Source organism: Heloderma suspectum, chromosome 13 (genome assembly GCF_057233095.1).
Source record: "Heloderma suspectum isolate Gila_16-S chromosome 13, 16-S_ref, whole genome shotgun sequence".
NCBI classification, from domain to species: Eukaryota; Metazoa; Chordata; class Lepidosauria; order Squamata; family Helodermatidae; genus Heloderma; species Heloderma suspectum.
Window position 1 is genome coordinate 16,482,947 of NC_139470.1, and position 24,151 is coordinate 16,507,097.

The window sequence follows — 24,151 nt, forward strand, 5'->3', positions numbered from 1 at the left end:
ATTTGCAGATATCAGACTAGATAGCCTTCCTTCCCTCTGCCTTTGCATCTGTACAAGAGAAAGCGTGAGGACGGGGGGGAGAGGAGAGAGCTGAGTTTGTTGACCATTGACCAAAATGATAATGATTGGAGGCAATCAGTCAGTTTGTCCATTTTGAAAACATAGCAAGTACTAAGTACTGTGTCGAGTTCTGGGTGCCACACTTGATGAAAGATACAGAGAAATTGGAACTGTGGGTTGTTTGTTGAACTGCGGGCTCTTCGTTGAACCATAGGTTAGTGTGTTGTCTGAACCCAGGACATTTTCTGCAGGATGACTCATTAGCCATGCAGTGTCGCTTGTTAACCACCCTAAACAACCCAACAAGAAACCCTGGGTTCTCAAGGTGGCTTGTTCGAGGAAAATAAGCCACACTGCATGGTTAACAATCCATCCTGGCTGCATTCAAACAATGTGATAACCTACGGTTCAACAAACAACCCACATTTCAACAACAGCTCCATCAACCACTGAGTATGGGTTAGAGTGTTGTGCGAACCCAGTCGTTTCTATGAATAATCATTTATATATGTCCCACTCTCCAATTAAAACACCCACAGCAGCACACATGATCATAAAAATGCTGCTACGCTTCTGCCCAATGGGTATCAACAGTTGAAGAGCCAATTGCCCTCTTGGAGCGAATCCGCCACCCCTCTTCAAAATGCTGATGTGAACGGAAGCAGGAAAATGATCTTCAATATGGCTTTTTGTGTTTGCAGACAAAATTGAGGAAGAAAGAGGGGGAAAACAACCCCCCCACCATTTCGCTTTCCTTTCTCTCTGTTCTTCCATGTGACATGGGGTGGTGGTGGAAAAAATCAGGAAGTCCATGGCCATTGGGAACAATGGGGAAAAGCAATAGGATTTTCCCTGGTGAACTTGGCTGGAGCCCAAGTTAGGCTGGGAATGCTCCAAAAGGGAAAAGGATTTGGATGGGGCATACTTTTCTAAGAGAGGTTTTCCTGTTTTAAACAAACGACTCTTCTCTGAGGGGTAGAGATGAGCAACTGAGGTTAGCCCAGACAACAAACCACCATCCTACATCTGTCAGATAAAAGAGTCATCATTGTTTTACATCAGGGGTGAGCAGGAAGGTAGGCCTGAATCTACTGGTAGATCTTTGGGTGATTTGGTAGGGATTTCTGACTCCCAACTGTCGCCCTCCCAAAATGATACTGCTGAAAGAAGATAGCTGGGGTGCGGGTAACCAGGAGTGGGTGTTGTGTGTGATTCAGTTCTGGTCCTCAAAACAAATTCTTGGGCTCAGAATTGTTGAATTCTAAGTGTATGCCTTTTGCACCAGGCTCTGCTTGGTGGATCTTATAAAATGATCTGAGGGCAGCCACTCCATTTTACGTAATTGCAGAGATCCTTGATGGGATCCCCCAGTGTTTCTTTTTTTAAAAAAAAAAGCAAAAAAAGCACCCATGTTTGTATGTGGGTGGGGGCTCCAGGTTTGTAGTGCCAGCTCCAGGTTTTTGAGGGACCTTGAGCAAGACACCCTCAAGGAGCCCCCTCCCTCAGTGAGTTTACCCTCTCACCATGATTGTCACCAGCTGCAATAGCTCCTCATCCAGTTTCTCATCATCGCTACAACTTGCATCCTTGCCAGGCGGAGAGCCAATGAGCAAGTAGGCAGTGGCATCTTCTTCTCCTTCTCACCACCACCGTTGTCTGGGCTAGATCAAGGGGCAGGTGAACAAGCAGGTTGAACAGGAGGAGCAACTCCAGGAAGCTCTTATCAGCGGGCCCCTTCTGGGGTGTGGGCCCTTGGCAGGTGCCCGAACATGCCTCCCCTTGACGCTGGCCCTGGGTGGTCCAATTTTGATCAGAGCAGTGGCATTGTGGAAGGCGTATTTAACCCATTCCCCAGTGCCATTTTCTCTGATGTGAATCCCCCTCCCTAATTCGTTCTTAGTTCTGTTGGGGGGAAATAACAAGATATCATATAATAACAGATAACATAATACCATGCTTATATTCCCCTCCCCCCCATACACATACACAAGCAGAGTTAATAACAGCTGTGTGTGTGTGTGTGTGTGTGTGTGTGATTAGGTAAGGAAAACAGCATGGGGGAGGTTTAAACACCCTTCTTGCCACGGCGTATCACAACAGAGCCACCATTAAAAAAAAATCCTTCTGGGAATTCAATCACAGATCTTCCTTGTCACGTCTGTTCTGGCCCTAAGGGTCAGCAATTCATGACAGTTTACACCCAGGGGCACAGTGAGAAACAGTGAGTCTTCTTAGGTGCTGCTGCTTCCATTTGAAATGATAGGAGTTGTAGTCCAACAGATCTGGGGGGCACCAGGTGAGGCTCCCATGAGACATAGCTGTATTAACAGATGCAAACCTGCCTCTGACTTGCTATAGATCAGGGGTTCAAACACAAAACTTTCACAGTGGGCAGTAGAGCTGCACAAAGATCAAAGGCAATCAATTAATGTTCCCATTTTACAGGTAGGGAACACCGAGGCTAAGAGATAAATGTTTACCACAAGGCCAGGCATTGCAGAGGTGTATTTTTAGTGGGTTTTTTTCCAGTTTTAGTTGCCATAGCTAGATAAGAAGGACCCAGAACTGGGGATGTATGGATTTGCTAAAATCCATTCTGTCTGCCTTTTGTGGATAGTCAAGTGTCTTTGTTCCATCATCTGGTCATTGACAGAATTGGCTTATTTTAAATCGGAGTTTTCTTCTACTTTCATTCATTTGCATTAGTGCTAATGCACTTCTGCAAATGTGCTAATGCGCATTAGTGAATGCTAACTAAACAGTGAAAAGCTGGTCCGCAGGTCCATGAAATCCACGTGACTCAGACAAAGTCGCAGGTCAGATTCATAGAAATCCAAACTCATTTGAATCCATTGCCGATTTTTCCAACTAGTCAGAACCCCTTGCTGATCCACTGGAAATTACCCCTAGATCTAACTAGATCTCAGTCTAACTTCTGACCATTTTGGTTAATGAAGTGTAACAGAACAAGGCTAAGGGAGCAATCCTATGGCCGCTAGACAGTGGCTAGACGGCCATAAGATATATTGTTTACCGGGAACCGACCTTCCCCAATTCTGCGCTGCCTCCATGGCAGCGCCGAACATCCCCATCCTCCACACTTGCAAGAGGAGTGTGGAGTGGCTGAAAAGGGGCGTGCCTGGGGGCGTTCTGGGCGGGGAGGGCAGAAATATCTATACGACACATCTAATGTGTTGGCTGTCTAGCAGAATCAGCTGTCTAGCAGAAAATGCAGAGTGGCTGAAGCGCGGAGGGAATGATCCCCTCCGTGCTTCTCCTGCCCTGGATTGGATAGGCGGTCGCCTCCGAGTTCGGAGGCGGCCGCCTATCTGAATAGGATTGCACCCTAAATCTACACTACTGCTTTATAGCAGTATTGAAGTCCACTGATACCTGTTGGGGCTCATTACATATTCGATATACCGCCATTGTAGTGTTATTTTCTTCTTTTTATTCCACATTATCGAAGATACCTCAACAAATGTAATTGTGTGTCGTACGAGGTATAAATATGCAAGAGGGATATAGTGTTACCATGATGGGATAGTAATGATACGACACCAGGTGTAGATTTGGCTTCAGTCCTGTTTTTAAAGGGCTAGAATGTAACCGTTGGCAGACTGTTCTGTACAGAATATGAAAGACACTTCAACCCAATATTTAGCATGGAATTATACTTTCAGTGTCAGGGGTTCAGCCACATCAGGATGAACCCAGAGGGCTTTTGCATCTCCTGCAGGATGGAAAAATGCCTAGCAAGAGATCTTGTCATGAAGCCACGTGCTTCTGGTCACATACTCAGGTAGAGATGTAAAAATATGGAACCATCAAGCAGCCCCGAAACTAAGCACCTCATGATTAGCTTAAGCATACTAATCAGGAAATAGGGGTCACTGCACCACAGGCAAAGAGTCACACACCTCCAAGGTGTTATATGAAATTGGTGTTGAGTGCAGTGGTCAGACAGAGGTTTCACACCCTTATTTAATTATATTTATTTTTAAAAAATTCTTGGCTGCCTTGCAGGGCAGAAGCCCTCCCAAGGCAGCTCACAGCAAAATAAACAAACAAACAAACAAACAAACAAACATAAAAATAGTTAAAATATGAAAAGTGATAAAAACATAAACACAAGAAAATAGCAATGAAAGCTGACAATAAAGCCAGCAATAACAGTAACAACAGCATTCATGTCAAGAGCAGGCCATGGTAAAATAATATGTTTTCAAGGCCTTCCAAAAAGTCTGCAATGATGGAGCATGGCGGACCTCCGATGGCAACTTCTTCCAAAGGGGTGGTGCCACTGCAGAGAAGGCCTTCTCACGGGTGGTCACCCACCTAACTGCTCTCACAGGTGGGCAAATGAGAAGGGCCTCTCTTGCTGATCTTAAAGCACCACAGTCCACAAGAAGTACTGTCATGATCAGGCCCACCCTGTATCCACCCTATTGGGACCAGTGTCTCCTTTTCCCAAAGCCATTTCACCCTCTCTGGTTGGCTTTCTCTAAGTTGGACCCAGAGCTTTTGACCTTTTGTGTCCTTTGTTAAAACCCTACAACAAAGGTGGGCAACTGCAGGACATCTGGGGACCATTTTTCCTCCTGGACCCTCCTCCCCATTGCAGGCCACACTCCACAGGGTGCCCTGAAAAAACAAAAACAAGATAGGTTTATAGGTCATAGCCAGGCAGTGTGTGTAGTGGGTAGAGTGTTGGACTGGCAGTTGGGGTATCTGGGTTATACTCTCCCCTCAGTGTCAGAACTGGATCGTCCTTCCCCTTCACAATCAACACCGCAAGGAGACACAGCTTCAGGGTAATACGACTTTATTTTGCAAGAGACTGGCCTCTCTACAAATGCAGATTCAAGGAAACTCTCAGACTGCCCCAGGCCCTAAACAACTAATCAACAATCTCTAAGCTGAGGAGATGAAACCAGAGGGTGGAGAAGTTGCTGGCAGTTTGGGTATGAACCCCAAGGCCCAGCTTGCTTCGCAGTGATGCCCCTCCCTTAGGGTGGCTCCCTCCTACATTGGCTACTGAGAGTGGCTATCCTGGCGGAACATCTGAGCCCTGCCCCTAACTTTTCCTGCTTAGCTTTGTGGCGCGCCCTAGTGACTCTCAAGTCAGGCCCCTCCTCCTCTTCCTCCTTGGAAATTTGAGTTCCTACAGTGGAAGGATGAGGCACGGACTGAGCCTGGGCCATCTGTTTGTCAAGGCCTTTGGAAGAATCTCTCCCAGCATCTAGGCACTCTAGGGAGGGTCGGTCCCCCATGCTTTGTTCTAGCAGTTCTAACTCTGACTCAGAATGGAGCTGTCAGACATCCGAAACAGCTGGGACTCATCCCTGACACTTGGCCATAAAGCTCACTGGGTGGGTTTGGGACAGTCACTGTCAGCCTAACATACCTCACAGGATTGTTGTGAATGTAAAATGGAGAGGAGGAGGATCATGTAAGCCACCTTGGGTTCTTTGAAACAGGAAAAAAGGTGGGATGTAATAATAAAAAGATTTATTATTATTATTATTAATGCAAAAATATCAGCAGAAAAATAGGTAGGGTGATCGACTAGAATGAGGGCTAGAAATACAAGGGACTTGTTGTTGTTGTTCAGTCGTCAAGTCGTGTCCGACTCTTCGTGACCCCATGGACCATAGCGCGCCAGGCCTTCCTGTCCTCCGCTCTCTCCCGGAGTGTGCTCAAGTCCATATTCATTGCATCGGTGATGCTATCTAGCCATCTCATTCCCTGCCGTCCCATTCTCCTTTTGCCTTCAATCTTTCCCAGAATCAGGGTCTTTTCCAGGGAGTTTTCTCTTCACATTAGGTGGCCAAAATATTTCAGCTTCAGCTTCAGTATCTGTCCTTCCAATGAGCAGTCAGGGTTGATTTCCTTTAGGATGGACTGATGTGACCTCCTTGCAGTCCAGGGGACTCGCAAGAGTCTTCTCCAGCACCACAGTTCGAAAGCATCGATTCTTTGGCGCTCAGCCTTCCTTATAGTCCAGCTCTCACAGCCATATGTTGCTACTGGGAAAACCATAGCTTTGATTATACGAACCTCTGTCGGCAAGGTGACGTCTCTGCTTTTTACTATGCTGTCTAGGTTGGCCATAGCTTTCCTCCCAAGGAGCAAGCGTCTTTCACTTTCATGGCTACAGTCACTGTCTGCGGTGATCTTGCAGCCCAAGAAAATAAAATCTGTCACTGCTTCCAATTTTTCCCCTTCTATATGCCAGGAAGTGATGGGGCCAGATGCCATGATCTTGGTTTTTTTAATGTTGAGTTTCAAACCAGCTTTTGCACTCTCCACTTTCACCCTCAACAAGAGGCTCTTTAGATCCTCTTCACTTTCTGCCATTAGGGTGGTATCGTCTGCGTATCTGAGGTTGTTGATAATTCTCCCGGCAATCTTAATTCTGACCTGTGATTCATCCAACCCGGCGTTTCTCATGATGTACTCTGCATATAAATTAAATAAGCAGATCGACAATATGCAGCCTTGTCATACAGATGGAGTCTGTGTACTCTCAGTGGAAAGCTCCCCATTCAGTTCAATGGATCCAAATAGCACTTTTTGATTGGCAAGTTGTCGAGGCTGCCAGTTTTCCCTCCTGTAGCCTTTCCTGTGTCTGAGACAGGCACGTTAACACAGGCTGTGCATCCTTAAATAGATGCCTTTCTGGGAACCTCTGTGGACACGGAGGACAGGATGACTGGCATTTGGCTACTGGCGAGACCCCCACCCATTGTTTCCTAGAGGGGCTAAGAATAGAAGCCTGGAAAAAATAGCTCCTCTTTCTGATAGCCTGCTGCCACCCCAGTCCCCCAAAGCATCCCAAAGCCACGTGCAAACATCGCGAAACTATGCACAGGAGGCAGCCTGAGTGGCAAGCACTTAGCCTGGAAGTCAGCAGAGGTATTTAGGGATGCTTCAGCAGTGAGGACAACAGCTGGCCATGACCAGAAGAAGCCTTGCTGCAAGGCTCAGGATGGATGGCTGAGGAGGAGCCGTAGCTCCGTGGTGGGATGCATGCTTTGCAGGCAGAAGATCCAGGTTCAGTCCCCGGCATCTCCAGGTAAAAGGGCCTCAGATGAAAGACCCTTTCTAGCTTGAGACTTTGGAGAGCTCCTGCCAGTCAGAGTAGGCAGCACTGGGCATGACAAATTAATAGTCTGACCTAGTATAAGGCAGCTTCCTATGTTCCTATGTTGAAACATCTGAGTTAGAATGCCCATCACAGGGTAATCAAGTTCTTTTTTTGGCTCAACAGAGTTCCGCGGTGTGTACAACTCACTTTGCATCAGTGAGCTGAGCTGCAGGCTGTTCCCTGAACTCCAGGAATCTTTTTTGCAAAATTTTGGGGAAGGTTCCGCAGTTTGCGCAAATTTCTTCACGGTTTGTGCAAATTACAAATTTGTGCAAATTATGGCTGAATTTGCTCAAATTTTGCGAATTCGCCAGTACTTTGTGTAATTTGTGCAAATCCGGCCATAATTTGCACAAATTCTGCTGTAATTTGTGTAAATTGCTCAAAGACCTTACTGGCATTCTAATGGAAAATCCCATCCTGAGCCATCCAGAGAGATCATTGGGTTAGTACAGGGCTGGGGCAACTTCTGGCCCTCCCGTTCCAGTTCCATTAGACTCCAGTGGACTCAGCCCCAGCCAACCTGGCCAATGGTGAAGGATGATGGGAGTAGAACTTCATCAAGGTCTGGAGGGCCACAGGTTCCCCATGCCTGGGTAAGTAGAATGCATGATGGGAGGCAGGAGTGCAGAACCTCTTTCAGCCCAAGGGATGCATTCCATTCTGTAGAAGCTCTTGGGGCTACATTCCACTGGTGGGTGTGGCCAAAGGCAAAAGGGGTGGGGCCAGATTTCCACAAATACAAAAAATACCAGCATATTCGAACTTCAAGCTGTTCCTGCTAAGAGCTGAGCCTTACGAGAGGCATTTCAGCCTTTTAGAACAGAGGAAAAATATGCAAAAGCTGGAAAAACAACCAAATGAGCAGGAGTCAGGGGAAAGGAGGTGGGGCCGGGGGACAAGGGTGTGGCCATCTGGGAAACCACCAGACTGGGACCCTAGGAGGGCCAGATTTGGCCCATGGGCCTAAGGTTCAATACCCCTGATCTATTCCATCACTGAATCCTGGTACCCTAAATTATCTCCAGATATAAAATTGGTTTAAGGTCATAAGAAGAGCCCTGCTTAATCAACCATCTAGTCTCGCATCCTGTTTCTAGGGATGTACAGATTTTGTTAAATCCACCCCATCTGTGTTCTGTGGATTGTCAGGCGTCTTTTGCTCCTGTGTCTGCTCATTGAAGGCATCTGAGGTTTTTAGGGACATATGAGAATTTTGTTCCACTTGTGCAAGTGAGAATATGTGTGCATTAGCGTATGTGCACAGTTGTGCAAATTCCCCCTGAAAGTAAAAAGCTGGTCTTCAAGTCCACATGACTTGAAAAAAGCTGGTCCGCTGAGGAATCCGCAGGTTGGATTCATGGAAATCCGAACTCATTTAAATCCATTGCGGATTTCTCCAACATCCCTCCCTATTGCCCATAGTGGTGAAGCAGATGCTTTCTGGAAGACCAGAACAGGGATGGCGTGGGCACCCAATTCCATCCGGGAATCTTGCAGAACCCCCCCTTTCTGCACCCCCAAGCCCCGCTCGCCAAACCCCTGCCCCCACTCGCCCCCCTGCCCACACTCGGCAAGTGGCCCACACTCACCCCAGTGGCCCTGTTGTGCTCCATGATCACCATTTTTTGCAAAATAAAATGGCAATCTCAAAAATGTGCATATTTGTGTATGCACGAAAAATGTGCATATTTGTGTATGCATTTTTGAGATCGCCATTTTATTTTTCAAAAAATGGCTACTGCGGAGCTTGATGAGGGTGTCGGGTTGAGTGCAGGCTGCTCCCCGAGAGCAGGAGGGGCTCAAGCATGGTCCGGGGACCAGCAAATGGGGCAGGGGCTGGGTGGGTGCCAGGAGAAGCCAGACAGGGGTGAGTTCATGCATCCCTAGTCCAGAAGCAGGGCATGAAACCCAACAGCTTTCTCCAGCAGCTGCTCCCCAGGTACTCAGAAGCATAACACCTCTGGACCTCCAAACCGTAATTACATGCTTACTTCAGACTTCTGATCTGGACCTAAGTTGGATCCTCTTTAATGAACTAATCTCCGCAGACTACTCCAGCACAGTACTAAAATGACGCAGAGATAGGCAGATGTCTTAGAACTACTTGCACTCCTCCCAAAGAGTTTTTTTTAAAATAATAATTCTCAGCTTCTAGAAACCAAAAGGAGACCACCTACTTGTTTCAAATAAGCTACTGAGCAGTCGTTGGTAGTGACCTTTGGTCGTTGCTGAACTAAGATGGATTTGGAATTCGAACTCGAAACCCAGAGGTGAAAGGCATTGTATCCCATTACAAATCCCAGAGGGCAGACATATTCCTTGTCAAGACCTGGGGGCGGGGCTGGATTTCTGTGCTGTATTATTGTTCAGCCATGAGTTGAAACATACCCCCCCACACACACACAGACCATTTGCATTACTCCCTTAAGAGCTTTGGAAAAACACACACACCCTATTTTGAAAGCGGTTTTTCTAGTACAGAAATGGCCGTTCCCTCACTCCTTGTGTGGCCGTAATTTTGTCTCATATTTAATCTCAGATTTTTTTTTGTCTTGTCACTCAGATGAAGGGAACTGCAGTTAAGTTAAACAGACTGTGATTCGCGAGAATTGAAATTAAGTCTCAAGGCCAAAGCCAGATGGATTGCCCGAGGTTTGTTCTGCTGTCGCAAAAAATAGCCAAGCGTCTGGTGGCACCGTTGAGACGAACAGGCTTATTGTGGCATGTTGGGCGCCACTGTTTACAATAGGTTCCCCTCCCCAAAATAATTATTTTTTCCCTCTTAGCTGATTGGTGGGAGATTCAGGACAGATAAAAGGAAGTCCTCCTTCACGCAGCGCATAGTTAAACTATGGAATTCACTTCCACAGGATGTAGTGATGGCCACCAATTTGGATGGCTTTAAAAGGTGGCGGGGTGGACAAATTCCTGGAGGAGAAGGCTGTCAATGGCTACTAGTCCTGGCAGCTCTATGCTACCTCTAGTATCAGAGGCAGTGAGCCTATGTACACCAGTTGCTGGGGAACATGGGTGGGAGGCTGCTGTTGTGCTCACGCCCTGCTTGTGGGTTCCCAGTCAACAGTTGGTTGGCCACTGTGTGAACAGAATGCTGGACTAGATGGACCCTTCGTCTGATCAAGAGGGTTCTTCTTATGTTCTTATATTCTCCATTCCCTTTTCCTTGCGTGTTGCATCTTTTAGGGTTGCAATTGCAAGTCTTGTTTAATTGATTTTATGTATATGATAAATTAAATTTTATATTATAGTTCTAAGCTTTCATATTTTATATTGTTTTATCTTGTATTTTATGGTTTTAATTTTTGTGAACTGCCCAGAGACCTTCAGCTATTGGGCAGGATAAAAATGAAACAAACCAGCCAGCCAGCCAGCCAGCCAGCCAGCCACTTTGGGAGCTTTTTGGGCTGAGGAGGAGCTTTAAATTCATTTATTTATTACACTGATATCCCACCTTTCTTCCACTGTGGAACTCAAGGTGGCTACATGTGGTTCCCAGGGGGTCTCCCCTCCAAGCACTGGACAGACCCTGACCTGCTTCACTCCAGCGTGGTGGCTGCCTCCTGTGCCTTCAGGCCATGCCGTGGAACCCACACTTCAAATAAATACATAAACAATATTTGAAGGCATCCTCTATTTGAGGGGGAGGCAACAGGGAGCCCGTGGGCACCAATGCACCTCTGGACACCTTTCCTGGTGCTTGCCAAGCTGCCTTAACCCACTTTTTAAAAAAAAAATCTAACAAATGTTCTTACTGGAAGCTGGGATCACTGTGAAATGGGTTTCTGTTGGTGCTGAAAACCATGGCTCCAAAGTAGTTGTTTAGTGTGTTGAGGCTCAGACCCCACCTGTTCCCTGTACTCCACCTTTTGGGTGGGTTACGGGTCCTTTGCCAATCCTCCCATGGCAGCCATTTTGTGGTGGTGCCCAGGACAGTTTCTCAAATTGACAAATGTGCCCACAGCCCAAAAAGGTTGCCTGACCCTGCTCTAAACCCTTCTGGGGGACCTATAAGGGTACCTATACCACACCTACACTGCCCTCCTCCCCAGCTGAGAAAATAACAGCTCTGGGGCTGATTTAGATCAGGAAAACAGCATGGGGGAGGTTTAAACAGCCATTCTGCCATGTCAATTAAAATCAGAGCCCTCCCCTCCCCACCCCACCCCACACACACACACCACACACCACCTTCACTGGTGCTTTATTTAAAGTTTTGAAAAACTTTAATTTTTGTGAACTGCCCAGAGAGCTTCAGCTATTGGGCGGTATAGAAATGAAATGATTGATTGAATGAATGAATACTTTCAGAGCCTATTTGAAAGACTGTTCTGTTGAATTTTGATATAAAGTTAAAGAGCCATATGAACTGTTGCCCATCCAGACAGCAGACTGAACAGGCAGGTCACATTCACAATGGTGAGATGTGCTGTATTTCTATTTAAAGCATAATAATGGTTTCTAAATTTCATTTATTTATCTATTTCCAACATTTATATACCACTTCACATTACAACATTTATATACCACTCTACATATAAACAGATTCTGGAGCATTTAACAATAAGAGATAAAATAGTACAAAGATAAAAAGAATGAAACACATTATTATTATTATTATTATTATTATTATTATTATTATTTAAACAGAATGCCAATAAAAACCATGGCTGGTCAGTTAAGGAAGGATTCCTGGAGCAGAGCTGTTTTCAGGAGGCTCCAGAAGCAGCATAGTGTTGGCACCTGCCTGACCTCCAGAGGCAGGGAGTTCAATAGAAAGGGGGCCACCACACTGAAGGCTCTTCTCTGGGTGGACTACAATTAGGCCATGGGTCCATGTGGAATCACCAGGAGCATGCACTCTGATGACCTCAGTTCCTTGGAGAAAGCCCTCTCTGGGGTATCCTGGTCCCAAACTGTTTAGCAAACAAATTAGCATATGCACATTTTATGCAAATTGCTGTCCTCCTTTTGGGTGAGGCATTTTTTTGGCCATTCAAAGGTGGCCCACACTGGACATTGTGTTTTTCTGCGGCAATCCATGAAAAAAAAAGGCAACTTCCAGGAGTGGGCTCCCTTTCCTCTCAGAATGCCCCAGAATGGTGTGGCATTCTGGGAAAAACATGGCCGTGCCGCTGCCACAAACACCACCACCTTCCCCTTCTCCGGATATATGTGGCTCTATTTATTCATCTCTTTTATACCATTATATCCTGCTGTCCTGCTTCACACACATTCACATCCCGTGCTTGAGGTAGCTATCAACACAGGGAGAGATTTATATGACAAGGAACTCTCCTAAGAGAGACAAAGCTACTTCCTGTGGAAGATGGTGCACAGCACAGTGAAAAATATGCACAGCACAGTCCCAGGTTTTCTGCTGACTGAGAGGAGGTGCCTTTGGCTTCCACAGGATCCCCCCCCCCGAAAATGCAGTGCATGGGAACATCTCGCTACAGCGTGTGCAGAGAGTTTTAGCACCCCTTTGTGGCATCTCTCTGCTATCTGTAAACTAAGCCACATTTCCTGTTGATGTATTCCAGAGTTAGTAGTAGACTGTATCTGTTGATGGAAATGCAAGCCATGCTAGAAGCAAGCTCCTCCATTAACTGTTCACCATACATCGAATCATCTTCAGATCCAGGAGGTGCTGGTTTTCGCCACACAAACATGGTGTGAGGGCCCCAGGAACGTAAGGTCACCCTCCAGCGACAAGCAGCAATTTTCAGCTTGGAGTTTTCAGAGCTAATTCCAAGGCTTTCCCCCAGTTTGCACGTTTACTCCATGGAAGGTGAGAACATAAGAACATAAGAAGAGACATGCTGGATCAGACCAAGGGTCCACCTAGTCCAGCATTCTGTTCACGCAGTGGCCAACCAGCTGTCGACCAGGAACCCACAAGCAGGGCAGGAGCGCAACAGCACCCTTCCACCCATGTTCCCCAGCAACTGGTGTACATAGGCTCACTGCCTCTGGTACTGGAGGTAGCACATAGCCATCAAGAAGACTAGTAGCTATTGATAGCCTTTTCCTCCAGGTGATTTCGATGGCAGTTGTAGTCCAACAGATCTGAAGGGCACCAGGTTGGGGAAGACTGTTCTGGAAAGTCTTTCGTCCTAGAAAATCAGGTCGTTGAAAGTAGGGTTGGCGGAGAATTTCTCCACGAATCTTCGGGAGGCCGAGTGCCGACGCATTCGGCCCCCCGAAAGTGTTGGGGAAAGTCTCCGCCGGCCCCGCGCCCCCCCCCCGGGATGGGACTTACCTTCGGCGAATGTCCCTCTCGGCGGCGGGTCCCGGCGGCGGTTCGGCGGCAGTTCATTGCGGCGGGGGCGGCGGCTGGTCTCCCGACCGGCTGCCACCGCCACCATTGCAAAAAAAAAAAGTAAAGTAAAAAAAAACACCACATCCGTGATAGGCTACATAACGATTTACATAGCCTATCACGGCTAGATTTCCAAAGTCAGCCGTGATAGGCTACATAAATCGTCACGTAGCCTATCATAGGTGACTTTGAAAAAAAAAAAGTGCGTACGCAATTGGCGGTGGCGCCCATGGGGCGCCGCCATTTGCATTCCTTATTTTGGCACGTCTAGTCTACGTAAGGACCGCAGTGGCTTAGTGGTTAAGACGCTGAACTGCAGACTGGAAGGTCGGCAGGTCAGCAGTTCGAGACCCGAGTGCTACGTGACGGAGTGAGCTCCCGTCTTCAGTCCCAGCTTCTGCCAACCTAGCAGATGGAAAGCAAGAAATTGCAAGTAGATAAATAGGTACCTTCTTGGCGGGAAAGGTAGCAGCGTTCCGTGCACCTCGGTGTTCAGTCATGCCGGCCACATGACCACGGAAGCGTCTTCGGACAGCGCTGGCTCTTCGGCTTAGAAACGGGGATGAGCACCGCACCCTAGAGTCGGACACGACTGGTTGGGGACACCTTTACCTTTTAGTCTACGTAAAGATTTACGTAGACTACGGCGAAAATAAGGGAATACTATTTGCATTGCCCTTATTTTCGCTGTAGTCTACGTAAATCTTTACGTAGACTAGACGTGCCAAAATAAGGAACGCAAATGGCGGTCCCCATGGGAGCCACCATTTGCGTACACACTTTTTTTTTTCCCAAAGTCACCCGTGATAGGCTATGTGATGATTTACATAGCCTATCACGGCTGACTTTCGAAATCTAGCCATGATAGGCTACGTAAATCGTTACGTAGCCTATCACGTGTGTGTGTGTGTGTGTGTTTGTGTGTTTTACTTTTTTTTTCACAGCCGGGTAGATGGGGCGCTCCTACCCGGCCTGAATTTCACCGGCAAGGGATGGGGTGCCTCCCACCCGTCCTGAATTTCGGCCAGGTGAGGCGGAGCGCCTCCCCCCCCTCGCCTGAACTTCGGGGGGAGAACCGAAGCGCCTCCCCCCCACCGCGAAGCAAACTGCGGGACGAGGTAAGTCCCTTTCGTCCATCCCTAGTTGAAAGCATCTTTTAGTCACAGTTATTTCATGGAATACTCCACACCCTCATGGCAAAGGTTATAAATCAATCAATAATAAGGCCTTTGAAAGTCCCCTTGCAAAATATCTAGGGAATTTCTGTGCAATAGAACTCAATGGGACGTACTCCTGAGTAGGCATGTCTAGGACTGTGCTGCAAAGAGTGGGAGAAAGTATGAAATGTATGGGATTTCTATGCTGTATTTCAGAACGAAACATTTCTCCCAAAGCAACTTGCAAATGACAAATGTTACAAGTGATAAAATTCTATAAAACTTCCCACATGAAAACCATGTTGAGGTTCCTGCTTTCAGGCTGACAACCTAAAAGACATGATACAAAAGGCAAAGGGATTGGGAAGCAGGAGGTAAAAAGCAAATTCAGGCAGTAGTTCTTAGTTACAAAGCTGTTATAAGGACCGGTTGGAATGGAAACAGTTCAAGCAGAGGAGGAACCAAAAAGTGCTGGTCATCTCTCAGTTGAGCAGATAGAGCTGCCTGCTTCCCGTCTTTCTCTCTTCTGATGGAATGGCTGCTGCCAGGTGACAGCTGAGGGAAGGAGGAGCCTGATGGAGCTGGTTTCTCAACAGAGCTGGTGGAGTGGCCCTGTTTCCCTTCTCCCTCTCTCCCTCCCTCCCTCCCTCTCACTCACTCTCTGACTCTCTGTTGCATCTGATGGAATGGATGCTGCCAGGTGACAGTTGAGGAAGGGAAGGAGCCTGATGGAGCTGGTCTTTCAGCAGAGCTATCAGAGTGGGCCTGTCTCCTATCTCCACCTCTGCTGAAGCAAGGGGAATGGCTGCTGCCAGGTCACTGTTGAGGGCAGGAGGAGCCTGATGGAGCTGGTTTCTTAGCAGAGCTGATGGTGGCCCAAGATTCCCTTCCCTCCCTCACCTCGTGCAGTGTGCAGCCTATCATTTCATGCACTGCAGCTGCTGGGGTATCCTCTGAACAATCGATTGCCTATTTTGTAGGACAATTTCAGTTTTTTAAAAATATATCTTACCCAAAATAATAAACACCCTCTTTTAAATTGGTGGAGACATGATGCTTGCCGAGCAAATGAATGAATACAGCATACAGACGGCAGAGTTGAGCCTTCAGCAACATCTCATAATAGGGGCGTAGCTGAGACTTCAGCCGTGATCCTTGATATTAGTATCTCATGGGTGCAAGTTCCATTCAGTGGGATACATTTCTGTGTAAACGGGCTGGATCCAGGATCTGCCTTCCTCAAGAGGAAGGGACCTTCCTTAAGAGGAAGGGATCTACTAGCAGAACGTCCCTCTGCATGATATTTGGAGATCCCTTCACAGCTCCCCCATTCAGTAGGGTCTCCTGACTGTCTATGTAGCATTTTCAGGGGGCTGGAGTGGCTGCCATGGGAAGGAAGGAGCAGGGAAGTCCACTTCCGCCAATGTAGTTGATCCATCTTAAATCTGGATCCAACCCAAAATGTGTAGGATTGCAGGATTGCACTGTTAGGCTGCAATCCTATACTCACTTACCTGGGAGGAAGCCACCATGAACTCAATGGGATTTACTTCTGAGTAGGGACGTTGGAGAAATCCGCAGTGGAATCAAGTGAGTTCAAATCTCTATGAATCCAACCCATGGATTCCACAGTGGGCCAGCTTTTTCAGAGCTGCATGGATTTGGCAGACTGGCAGACTGTTTATTTTTTTTTTGTTTTTTTAACTTTCCAGAATTTTACACAAATTTAGTCATAGAAAAATACATAAAATTTCAAAAATGTCACATTTTTGCAAGGGCAAATTTGTGCAAATGGGAATTTGTGCAAATTCAAGAAACTGGAAAAAATCCAATTCCTCCAATGAATGGATGATGGAATGAAAGGAGACAATCCATGAAAAGGAGATAGAACGGATTTTCCAAAACTGGTACATCCCTACTTCTGAGTAGACATGTATACAACTGTGTTGTTCATGTAGTACTTGAATGACAAACTAAAGGTGCAGTCTTGAGGTGGCTGGGGAATGCTGGGAGTTGTAGAAACCTTCCCCCCCTATCTAAACATGCATACGATTGCATACTAACCTACTTAGCACTCTGGATTGGTCCAACAGCCAGCCACACACTAATTTAATCCAATCATCTAAACCATAATGTAGAACCTTTAAAATAAACCAACCTCATGATTCTGTACAAGATTAATTTTAGACTTTAAGGAAACATCACAATTGTTGCAGCCAACATTGAGCTTATTGAGTTTTATAGCATTATTGGCCTTGAGCTGTCTATTTTTCTTTCTTTAGCCAATTCTTTTTGCGGTCCTCCTGAAATTACAAGCTTTGGCAAGGCACAGTGTAAACCTTGGGCTCCCCCCCCCCCCGAAATGTGTGTTAGTCATACATAAGTGACAATTAAGAAAGTTAAGATCCTAAAATTTGGATGGGTCTATCATTAAAATTACAGTTCCGTCCCACATATTTATTTTTGTTATGTATGTGGAGGACCAAGTCCAAAATACTCAGGAGTACAACAGCTTGGGGAATATCCAGTTGTAAACCAAGTAGCTGGAATCTGTGCTATAATTCAGCCAAACAGATAAAGATAAAATAACTGCTCGAACAACTGGAGAATTAATTCTAGACTCATTCTTCCAAAGAAAACATGTGTGTGCTCTCCCTTTGCATGATTACTGAACATCTTGGTCAGTGGCAAGGATTTTGTTCCTATATTATGATAATCAAATCCTCCCTACTCCTAATAAAGGGTTGCTTTGATGTTGGTCTTTATTCTCTGGGAAGTCACAGGACAGTGAGTATGATAGGAGACAGACTGGACCATATGCCCTCTACATCCAAATGTCCTAATTCATAGGACATCATGGGACATTAGGAGGGGCTGCAGCTTTAGGAGGGGCTGCAGCTCAGTGGTTGAGCCCCTGCTTTGCTCACAGAAGGTCCCAGGTTTGATCCACAGCATCTTCAGGTAAAATTGGAAAAACTCCTCCCTGAAACCCTGGAGAGCCTCTGCCAGTCAGTGTCGACAATACTGGGCTAGGTGGACCAATGGCTGACTCAGTATAAGGCAGATCTTTGGAGCCATTCATCACCACTCTTATCTGATTTGCTGTTCTTAAGATAAGAGTACAGGGTTCCCAGTGACTGAAGGAAAGTATGATTTATGCTTTGAATGTATTGTCTTGCTTCTTCTTGCTTTATTATCCTATTTTAGCTAAATAAACTTCTTTCCTTCACCCATTGGTATGTTCATTGCCTCTGAATATCCCCAAAGAACCATTGCCTATTGAAAAAATGATTGGCAAAACACATGGCCAGCGAACAGGAATGATGGAAGTTGTAGTCCAGCAACATTCAGAGGGCCATAGGTTCCACACACCTGGGTTAGAACGTCAGATTTGAACTTGGGAGACCCAAGTGGAGTTCAAATCCCCACTCAGTCTTAAAGCTCACTAAAGTGACTTGGGGCCAACCACTACCTCTCAGCCTAACCTACCTCATAAGATCGTTGTGAGGATTAAAAAAAAATGGGGTGGGGATGACCCACTGGCATAGTGGAGCAAACACTCAGAGGGATGCAGCACTGACAGACTTTAATTAGCAGAGACACTGACTTCATCTCCCCCCCCCGCCTTTTTGTTCCCTCTGAGCTTACCTGCAATCCTCACACTAGCTGGGGGTGGGTCAATTTTCCCCACAACAATATATTGTTCCCTGTTGCAATGTGAAGTATTTTGGGGGTGGCTTGGTCTTGAATGGGTAATTTCCAATAGCTTTACCAACAGCTGCTCCTGTAGGAGAACTGGCTTGTTGATATGGTTATCTGAAAGACCGTATCCTCCCTTATGAACCTGCCCGTGTTCTGAGATTTGGGGAGGCCCTTATCTCAGTCCCACCACTGTCACTGGCACGTTTGGTGGGAACCTGGGAGAAGGCCTTCTCGGTGGCTGCCCCACAGCTGTGGAACACTCTTCCCAGGGAGGCTAGGATGGCTCCCTCCTTGATGTGTTTCCGGAGGCAGACTAAAACATTCTTGTTCCAGCAGGCCTTTGGGACATAGTTGGAACCTGGGGGTAAGCTGCTAAAATGCTGTTTTAAAATGCTGTTTTAATGTTTTATATAATTTTAATTATATTGTTGTTTAATTTATATTTTAACTTTTGTATATTTTCATATGTTTTAATTGTATATGTTTTAATTTTTGTAAGCTGCTTTGTGTCCCAGTACTGGGAAAAAGGCAGGGAATAATAATAATAATAATAATAATAACGCAGCTGCCTAAATTGTTGGCCTCTCCTTGGGGGCATGGCTAGCAGGAATGTCATGACGAGTGCCTGCACTTTGAAGTTTAACGCTACACCACCAGGAGAACAATATATGCTGCCTTGAGCTCCTTGGAGGACAGGTGGCATAGAACTAAGAAATTAATTTTGAAAAGAAATGAACATTGAGGGTTGGAAGTGCAATGAAGCCACATCAAGTTTCCATCAAGTTTCCATCATGAGCTGGAACACAGGAGAATCAGGTGGAAGGGCCGTAACTCAGTGGCAGAACATCTGCTTTGCATGCAGAAGGTCCGAGGTTCGATCCTTGGCATCTCCTGGCAAAACTGGAAAAACTCCTGCCTGAAACCCTGCAGAGCCATTGCAGGACAGTGTCGATAATTCTGGGCTAGATGGACCAATGGCCTCACTCAGTATAAGGCAGCTTCCTATGTGTGCAGGTACTTTGGGGGTCTCACATTGTCAGGCCTAGTGGTAGACTCAGAAAGTTGGATCCAGACTTAGCTGTGGTTAGAGTAGACCCACTGAAATTGATGGGACAAGTAAGTCATGACTGACTTAAGTCCAATTCATTTCCATGGCTCTATTCTAAGCATGGCTAAGCTTGGCTCCAACCCAGATGCTTGAATGGTCCCTGATATAAACAAAATTCCAAGCAACTAGAAAACTCCCATGCCAGAAAGTTGAATTAGGAGCTTCTAATTCAACTTGCAGGAGATGGTTGAGGAACAGGACTTATTTCTGTGTAAATTTTATAGAAGGATTTTGGCCATGGGGGCAGGAGCTGCTGCATAATACTGTGTGATCTTAAATGATGTGTGGAACCGCCATTTTACTTCCAGCTCATTGTGGAAAAGTAATGCCTCAGTTGTGATAAATGGGGTGTCTGTGTGTGTGTGTGTGTGTGTGTGTGCAGGATTGCACTGTAAGTTACCCCCGAAGCAGTAGTGGGGAACACGTGGCCCCCAAGAAGTTGTTGGACCGTTACTCTCATCAGCCTTAGGCTGAATAGCCAACGGTGAGGGATGACAGGACTTACAATCCAACAACATCTGGAAGGCCGCATGTCCCCCATCTGCCCTAAGTTCAACTTTTCACTCACCTTGCCTTACTTGAAAGGTACGGCTGGCCAGAATCCTGAAAAGGAGCATTCATGTTCAGGGATGTCAGCTGCTGGGAAATCTGTCTCTCTTTCCACTGATGGACTTCTGCAGGATGTCCAACGTGGCTTGCATTTGAGGGCCGAACCGTGCATTTTTCATGAACTCCAGGAACTTTTTGTGTTGGGGGTGGAGGCCATAATTTGGGCACATAGAGATTTGTGCAAATTGTGGCCAAAATTTTCACAAACTACTCAGATTTATGCAAAATTCTGCTATAGTTTGCGCAACTTAAAAATACAAAAGATCTGCAAACTGGCCCGACTCGATGCAGATCGAGTTGGGATCCACAATGGAACGTGGGCCAAAGTCCAGGGGGGCCAAACCAAAGGAAGCTCATTAAGCTTCACCCCCCAAATGGAGTCTTCCCTATTTCTATTAGGAGCTGAGGCTACACCGTGACTTTTGAGTGCAGCTCCCACCTTGTTCTGACTCTGAATTAGGATCAAAGTTTGCACACAATGGTTTTCAGTGGTTTTTGCTTCCAGTGGAAGCCAAGGTCTAGTCTAGGACAGGAGCTTGTTAAATAAACAAGTCGTTACCCAAGGACCCGGCACTGTGGAGACGATTGCAGGCCTCTCTTCGCTTCGGAGCAAAACCGACGAGAGACATCTGTCTGTTTTATGGCGTCATCGTGACTGGTTCTTCAAAATGGAAGGCTTTCCCCTAGAAGTGGCCACAGTGTGCTGGGTCTTTTCCAGCACCCCCCCCCCCAGCAGTTCAAGTAGAAGCTGAGTTTGCTAGAAGGGCTGGTTTCCAAAACATTCAACCCAGTTCTTTCTGGTTCCATGCAGAGAGATACTTTTCAGCAGGCATGATATACAATGTGAGCATGTCCTGGCAAGCAGCTGAACATGGGGGTGGTTAGGGATGTACGAAAGTCACTTACCTTTTCGCAGGGGTGATTCGCAGTGGGGGGGAGGCGCTTCGCTTCTCCCCCCGAAGTTCAGGCAAGGCGGGGGAGGGAGGTGCACCGCCTCGCCCGGCTGAAATTCAGACCGGGGAGAAGTGCCCCGTCTCCCCGTCCACGAAAGAAAAAGTGGGAAAAAAACAAACAAACCCTGTGATAGGCTACGTAACGATTAACGTAGCCTATCACGGCTAGATTTCCAAAGTCAGCCATGATAGGCTACGTTAATCGTCACGTAGCCTATCACGGGTGACTTTGGGGAAAACAAAAAAAGCGCGTACGCAAATGGCGGCGGCCCATGGGCGCCGCCATTTGCGTTCCTTATTTTGGCACGTCTAGTCTACGTAAAGATTTAAGTAGACTACGGCGAAAATAAGGGAACGCTATTTGCGTTGCCCTTATTTTCACCATAGTCTACGTAAATCTTTACGTAGACTAGACGTGCCAAAATAAGGAATGCAAATGGTGGCGCCCATGGGCCGCTGCCATTTGCGTACGTGCTTTTTTTGTTTTCCCCAAAGTCACCCGTGATAGGCTACATGACGATTTACGTAGCCTATCACGGCTGACTTTGGAAATCTAGCCGTGATAGGCTACGTAAATCGTCACATAGCCTATCACGGGTGTGTGTTTTTGTTTTACTTTTTTATTTTTGTTATGGTGGCGGTGGCAGCCAGTCGGGAGACCGGCCACCGCCCCCGCCCCCGACGAACCGCCGCCGAACCGCCACTGGGACCCGCCGCCGAGAGGGACATTCGGCCACGGTAAATCCCATCCCGGGGGGGGCAGGCGGAGAATTTCCCCAACACTTTCCGGGGGCCGAATGCCTCGGCGCTCAGCCTCCCGAAGATTCGTGGAGAAATTCTCCGCCATCCCTAGGGTGGATGGGAGAGATCTCAAGAAGGATGTGCAGATGGACAAAGGAAGTGAGGTGTGCACTGTACAAGCTTTTAAGCTCCATGCTGTGAAATGGTGTGTGTGTACATATGCATCAACGCACACATGCCTATACCCAATTCTTCTCCATGTTTGTCAGACCACATTGGTTGCGCTGGGTGAAAATACCCCTCCCTCCACACACACATAAGGTGGCCATCTGTCCTCTTTTACAGAGCACAGTCCTCTATTTGAAGGGGCACCAGAAGACAGTCCTCTATTTTGAAGGTGTCACCTATTTGAAGGGCTGTCCTGTCCAAGTCCAGTTTAAAGATAAATAACCATCAGAAGGGAGAGTTGGGCCTTCAAGTTGCCCCTCAATAGCACCTGGACAGCAGACTGAGCAAGGCACACAGGCTACCTTGTCACAGTCTTCCACACTATGGTGAAATGTCCTGTATTTCTCTTTAAATAAAAATAATACTTTCTAAATTTGCAGCTATACATATTAATTAGCATATGCAAAGGTTATGTCAATTGGTGTCCACTTTTAGCCTCTTTAGCATTTCCTCTTTTTTTGGTGATCCATCAGTGGCCACCCGAACCACAGATGCACACTTTCACAGCCCCGTTCTCAGGCCACAAATTGGGAAAGTGGTGCCTTTCTGCAGATTTCTTGGGAGAAGCTGAATTTGCAGGGTCGGGGCCACAGAACTCACCACCAACATCCAGAGCCATCATTTTCCTTTCCCAAAAGCTTTCAGGACACTACAACTCTCTGTCACCAGGACAAAGAAGTTCCGGGCAGGGATGGTGAGTTCTGTCCCCACAGCAAAGTTTGACACCTGGCAACTGAAAGATAATGTGAAGTTATCTCCTGTGAAGGGTTGAGGCCTGCAGAGGCAAAGGTGGTGGGGACGGGCCTCAGGCTTAAAGGCCTGGAGTTTTCTGTTGGGAGGGGGTAACCCTGGGAGTAATTTAATTTCTCCAGTTAAATGTCAGTTTCATTTCTCCACTTGAGTTTAATTTCTTCAGGTCTGAAGAGGAGGGTATAGAAAGAAAGGGAAAGAGCCAGTATGAGTCAGAAAAACCAGGCTGCAACCAGAGCGAGAGCTACAGAGAGACAGCCAGAGCCTGAAGGGAGAGCAGAGTCTAATGAGTGAGCAGGAAGCAGCAGCATAGAAAGGTCTAAGGACAGCTAGGGTAACGGCGCTTGCGTTTTGCAACTTTTATTTTCTTTTAATGCCTTTTGCTTACTCAGCTCTATTCTGCAAATACATTTAGTTGTAATTTGTTTGCTTTAAATCTACTAGTAAACTGTTGTGGTTAAACCCTGTGTCTAGAGTGTCAGTCACCCCACGTCTACAGCCCGAAACCCATGTTACTGGGAAGGGGAACTTTAAAAGAAGAAAGGGGGGACTCTTAGAAGGCAAGAGATCCTTATGGGGTTGCTCAGGGGGTCCAGGTCATTAGGGGAACCTTGACACCTCCCATTTTGCCTCCCACACCCTCCTGACATTCTGATCTGAGATCTTTCATTTCTGCACTAGAAGGGTTAGTCTTCTTAGGAACATATAGGGTGGCCTTTATGTGCCTCATTTTGTCAATACACATTGACAAAAAAGAGGAATCACATCACCCCTAAAAAGGACACCGATATGCATAATAGTTCCATATGCAAATTTATATGTACAGATGCCAAGCTAGAAATAATAACTAGAATTTAAATAAAACATATATTAAATCTCACCATAGTGGGGAATAGTGTGACCAGTACCCCTGCTCAGTCTTCTGTCCAGGTGCTAACTATGAATGGGCAAAGTCAAGGTCCTTGATTCATCCTATATTACGGAGAGGGTGGCAGGTTTTTGTTTATGTTTTTCACTTCAGTGCAAATTAGGGGGGGGAACCCTTTGGCCTCCTTTTAAAACCTTCAATGCAAATTTGGGGGGGGAACCTTTTGGCCTCCTTTTAAAACCCATTGGTTTTCATCTATTTGTTCTTAATTAGTTGGATTTGCTCTTCAAACAAAAATTTGTGTTGGTCTGTGACCATAATAAGCAGTGTGGTGAAGTGGTTAGAGTGTTGGACTGGGACTTGAGAGATCCAGGTTCAAGTCCCCACTTGGCCATGAAGCTCACTGGGTGACTTTGGGCCAGCCACTGACCCTCAGCCTCACCTTCCCCACAGGGCTGTTGTGAGGATAAAATGGAGAGGAGGAG